Consider the following 6410-nt stretch of genomic DNA (forward strand, 5'->3'; position numbering starts at 1 on the left):
AATTTAAGATTGAATTCGCGGTCAAAGAAATTTTAAGCTGAGAAATGTTTCTTTTTTTTTTTTTAATTCTTGCTGTTTGAATTAGTAGAAAAAACTTGAATTCTTGTTTTATTTCGAATGGGTGATTATAATTATTTGCAATGCGTCGTGGGTAATTCAAGAAGGCGGACAATGTTCCAGGTTAGTTGTTGGTCACAACTTCAGTCTCTTCCAGGCTTTTACGGCGGACTTTTGTTGTATTTCGTATGGCTGAAATATCGAATAGGCTTTTTAAAAGGTTTATCAAAGAAATCGGAATGAATTTAAGGCTATTTCAGAGCGATTTGTTATAACACTGAACATAAATAAACTACTGGCGTTCGACATATGAACTCGAATGCGATATCATGCTTTTATTCAGCAAGTATGTGGGGTGATTTTCCTACTACGATTCTTTTTAACGACGTTGTTTTTTGGAATCTCTGCTACTGTTTTACTCTAAAGATCGTCCTCGTGAAAGTGGCCTTTCTATCTTCATTTTATGGGAAATAATTCCAAAAGGTCTATAAGTGAAGAATTGAGCTCTCCCGCCAGCAAACGTATTTGTGTTGAGCTAAGAGATAACTGCTTTATACATTGCACCGACGCTTGTGGTTACCTATCATCACTGCAAGACATCCAGTCATGGAAAGCTCTTGTATGAGCCGAAGAAATTTAGGCAGTGCGCGCCGATCTTAGAGCTCGCAAAAACAGTCGGAGGAGAATATCCAAATATTACTTATCATCACAAATGCCGAAGTATTTTTACTATGAAAAGAGATCATGACATCATACATGCAAAGAAAAAGATCATTAGAACAGCGAGAAGGTCACGGCAGAGAGAAAATCAATTTGTGAGCCTCCAGCCAAAAGAAGAAGTTACGAACGTGTTTGTGACAAAGTTAGGAGATACATTAAAGGAAAAAAGGTGTGCGGGAGAAACTTAATCAATGCAGTAAATTAGCTAGAGTATCAACAGATTTGGTTGCAGCTGAAGCCTGCTATCATCGCAATTGCTATTGAGAGTACACTCGGCCAAAGCCAGAAACAATCTCGTCTACCAGATCATCCCTTGCAACTTTGAAAGTCGAATATGCACGCATGGAATCAGCATCGTATGAGAAGCGTTTCGATTATGTCAGGAATGATTTACTGGAGACTCCAAGATTAATTAGACTCACAGATCTATGCTAAACGATGATCTGATTCATAAACGATTTGGGCCTAACGGAAGTAAAAGAATCAACAAAAACGCACCTGCGAAGGACACTTGCAGCAGAACTCAAGTAAATGGGCCATTTCCGAGTTGCTGTTTGTCTCGGTTTCGAAGTGAGTCTTGGTGCTCAACTATTGTGAGGGAAATGAGTTCGATTTGCATAAGAATACGCAACTCATTTCCATTTGAATGGTTGTGCACCAGGACTCGCTTTGAAACTAAGGCATGCAGCAATTCGGAAATGGGCTATTAAGGCATGGGCTGGACCCAAATTATTGCACAAAAAAGTAAGGGGGTGGTCTAACTTTTGAAGGTTTAGTAATAACAACCTAAGACTTTCGCAGACTACTAACGTCACAAAAGTTTTTATATTGATGTGGATTACGTATGCAAATGAGGTCATGTGACTTGTTACGGCCACAAAACTCAAAATAAAAAATGGCAACCGTTTATGCTAAAATTTATTTCACTTCGCTACTATTAGATTAAACAAAATGGTAAAAGAAAACGAACTTTTCTTGGCCTCTGTTAAATATGTCTTTAGTTTTGGAAATATACGGTATTTTGTACTAGTGCCCTGTCCCCTGTGGAAAAGGATTTTTTTTCGGACATTTAAAATTATCTTGAAATGTCCAAGCACAAAAATGATGTACTCAATAGTGTTAAAATCATAAAGGTAAATCCAGCCACCAGAAAATAATAAAAGGTGTTGCCGCTTAGCTGAGAAGATTTCTGTGCCAAAAATAACTTAAACATGTCACGTGATAATATATCATTCTACAGAGCGGTTAAGGTTTCAAATCTTATTGCTGTTAACAATGCCCCAAAGTTATTTCGTGTTAACTTATATAAAATGGATCAACAGTTAGACCACCCCCTCACTTATTTTCATAAAACAGATCTGGGCCCAGACCTCAATTAACCCGAGAATTTGGCAGTTTATTGCAGTTTGAAGACCTGCTTGGAAACAACAGAGTGTCGCGACTCTAGTTAGCTAAAGAGGTGGCATAATTGTAGCAATTTAAATGGAGGCATACCGCAGGTTACCCGTCTAGGGCCGATGTTGTCGGTGGTTATGTCTAATGACCTCCACCAATACTGGCTCCTGCGCGCAAAATACGTGGACGATCTCACTGCTATCGAAATTATTCCCAGGAATGCGCCATCCGTCTTATTATCCATTGTCTCGCAGGTTCAATCATTTGCTTCAAGCAGTAACATATGTCTCAATCCAGTAAATGCAAGGTTTTGGCGGTTGACTTTTTACACTATACTAGTTTTCAGTGTCCTCCTATTGCCACGGGCGGCTTCTCTTTGGAAGAAGTTAAGTCATTCAAATTTCTTGGCGTCCTTATTTCTCACGACTTGACGTGGGAGGCTCACTGCGACTCTATAGTGAAGAAAGCCAACGGCCGCCTCTATGCTCAGTCGTCCGATCAACACTTGAGTACGCTAGCGTAACACATGCCAACCTGCTACGATATGTGTCTGACTCATTAGAGAGGATACAGAAGCGCGCAATGGCCATAATTTATCCAGGGAAGGATTATAATGAGGCCCTAGTTAATACCAACATAGTCACACAACAAGAGCGCAGAATAGACGCGTGCGAGCGGTTCATATCTGGCCTAACACCACAGAATCCTTTATAACAACTTGTGTTAGACCGTATCGATGCGGCTGCTTCCTCTTATCAGTTGATATAAAACGAATTCCAGCGTCGACACTGATTTAAAAAGTTTTTAAAAAGTAAAACGTTTCGATCACTTCCGTGACCTTCATCAGTTACTTATGCAAATATGACGAAGGATGGTAAATTAGGCAAGTAGGTGACAAGCATGCATAACGCGTGTGCCAAAAATGTTCTAAAAGTTCTTGAGATTGAGGTACACAAGTGGAAACTCAACGTGCTCGTTGATTGAGTTCTCTTCCTTATTAGAATATCCTTATTAGTAAATCCCGTAAACCACGCGGAAGACAGGGGGACCAGGCAATCACGCGTAATTTGGTCGTACTTCCCTACGCTAAAGGCGCCTCTGAGAAAATTACAAGAGTGCTAAACAAACACAACATCAAAGTGGCGCACAAACCAGTCCGCACCGTCGGCTCCTTTTTTAGAAGACCGAAAGATCAACCAAAGAAAGAGGACAAAAGGGGCACTGTTTACAAGATCGAATGCAACGATTTCGCGGCAGTGTACATCGGCCAGACGTCACGTGCTTAAAAAACCAGAACCAAAGAACATTCTAAAGCCGCTGCGTGTTTCGACAAAAACTCTCAACTGGCCCAACATTCCCAAAAACTGGCCACAGCTTTGATTTTGAAAACGTGTCAGTTCTTCACATCTGGCCCCAATGGAACCAGCGGTTGTTTTTGGAAGCGTGGTATTCTAATGAGGAAGAGAACTCAATCAACGAGGACGTTGAGTTTCCACGTTTGTAACTCAATCTCAAGAATTTTTAGAACATTTTTTGGCACACGCCGTTATGCAAATTTGTCACCTACTTGCCTATTTTACCATCGTTATACATATTTTCATAAGTAACTGATGAAGGTCACGGAAGTGATCGAAACGTTTTACTTTTTAAAAACTTTTTAAATCAATGTCAACGCTGCAGTTCGTTTTAAGTTAATCGGCTTGCGAACAATCCGGCCCAGATCTATAAAGTGAAAGGGAAGTAAAATAACCCTTCTTTTCAAAATTAGTCATACTGTATTAGGAGCCTGAAGCACAGTGGAGGCGCCCTCTTAGCAGAACCAGGGGGTGATGGAGGGACAATTTACTGAATATCCTTCGACATTGCTGCATTGTCCATTCCCGAGATCCAGGAAATAACTCAGGAATAGGAGTAACGTAACGAAATGTTGTAGCCGCAGCAAAGTCACCCGAGTTGTAATATGCTTCTTCTGATGATGATGATGATATTTTGGGATATAAATGCTTCAAGTAACAGCGGTGGCATTCTAATATTGCGGCATGTTTATTCCGGGGATAGCGGTAGAGGGTGGGGGTGAGGGGTGATTAGGTTTGGGTTAGGGTTTAACCGTATTAACCTAATCACCCCTCACCAACTAACCCCAACCCCCCACTAGTGCGAAGTGCGAGGATCACGTTTCTCAATTTCGTCTAATACAGTTACGTACGTAAGTAGTGTTTATGGCCATGTAAGTAAATAATAATAATATCAAAAAAGGAATTGCTATATCAAAAACTATTATTTACTTTTCGGTGACATCTCATGAAAATCTTTCAAAAATTTATCTAGTTTAGCTGGATTTTGAATCCTAGAAAGGCAAACATGAATCCTCTCAGTAATAAGAGCTTCATTTAGGTTATCGTAAGGCCGTGTGTTAATATCATTGCGAATTATCAGCCAAAGGAAATAAATAAGTAAAGTTTGTTCGTTAATGCCCACCTGACATTTGGGTTGACTGTGTGAATTGTGAATTTAGGTGCTTGTCATCATATATTATATAAACAATTGCTTTTGTCCAATTTTTTAACGTAAATTGTCACAATAGAAAGTTCCTCTTCAAAGAGTGTTTTTAGCGGGTTTTATTAGTCCATCCATCCCTTTATTCATCACTGCATCCGTCTGCTCATTCCGTCGTCCTTCTTTCTAATTTTCAGTTGCTAGTTCGTTCCTTGGTAAATTCATTCATTCATTCGTATTTCTCTTGGTCGACTAGAAGCCAAATTGAAGTGAAAGGGATGGGGACTAAAACTTATCTCTTGGACTTGTACCAGTGAGAAATCGTTTCATTCTAGCAAATAACGCCTCGCTTTCCCCCACCCTCCCCTTCCTATTGTTTCCATCCACGAGCACATTTCTGTCACCAGGCCCCAGTTGTTCACAGGCTGGATAACTTTATCCAGGGGATAAATCGCTATCAAGAGTGTGAGATATACCTCGCGTTAAACATTGACACTGGTTTTAGAACACGCCTAGGTTTGATTTTTCGCGAGCAAATACCTAAATCTTTGCACGCTGATTGCAACTGTTAGATAGTGATTACCCACCGGATAAAGTTATCCGGCCTTTTAACAAATCAGGGGGCCTAGGTTAAAGTTGGTGCCGCAGGCTCGCTACTCTTTTTAAGAAAAACCAAATACAAAAGCTTGGCGTTTGAAATATTTATAACACAATTATGACACAATCTTCGGCGTGCTATCATTTCATAGTAATTTACTAATTAGACATCCTCTCAGAAGTTGAAACATGGCGCTGCCTTGTTACTGAGACCGAGGAACTTTTTCGATTATCAAACGAGACACTGAATTCCATCCAGTGTGGCCATTGGACACTAAGGTGCAGTATTGCGGTTTATCAAAATATCTTGATAGGATGTTATTTGTTTGAGACTTGATATTTGGATATTTTATTGATATTTGGGTGATAATAGAATGATAATATCGAGGAATCATTTTCATCATAATGTGCATGTCAAATATTAAACTATCATTATCATTTGAGATTATCATGATAGTTGCTCAATAATTTTCGCTTGCAAATTCTGTAATTGTCGCCATCAAATCTTTAATTTGAAAAAGTGGTAAATTGAGATATCAAAGTATCACTCTCAAATCTTGAGAATAGCATGGAAAAATATATTTCTGAATAGCAAGCTATAATATCAGGTATCACTCTCATTCTCAAATCATGTCTTACGCAAGTGATTTTATCATGTAACAAAGAAGAACAGACACTGACAGTGATTGTTTGATATATCATGATAATATCAAAATTCTCTAATAAAGCTGGAGAATACCACAATTGATCACTCTATTACCGGGTAGAAGAAAACCTTACTTAATAAAAATGTTGTGATAATATCATGATTTATCACTATATCACAGGGGGAAGAAGAAATTCTTACTTAATTAAATATTCTGATAATATCATGATTGATCACTATATCACAGGGGGAAGAAGAAATTCTTACTTAATTAAATATTCTGATAATATCATGATTTATCACTATATCACAGGGGGAAGAAGAAATTCTTACTTAATTAAATATTCTGATAATATCATGATTTATCACTATATCACAGGGGGAAGAAGAAATTCTTACTTAATTAAACATTCTGATAATATCACGAGTTATCACTATATCACAGGAGGAAGAAGAAATTCTTACTTAATTAAATATTCTGATAATATCATGATAAATT

The sequence above is a fragment of the Montipora foliosa genome, chromosome 9 (genome assembly GCF_036669935.1).
Source record: "Montipora foliosa isolate CH-2021 chromosome 9, ASM3666993v2, whole genome shotgun sequence".
Lineage (NCBI taxonomy): Eukaryota > Metazoa > Cnidaria > Anthozoa > Scleractinia > Acroporidae > Montipora > Montipora foliosa.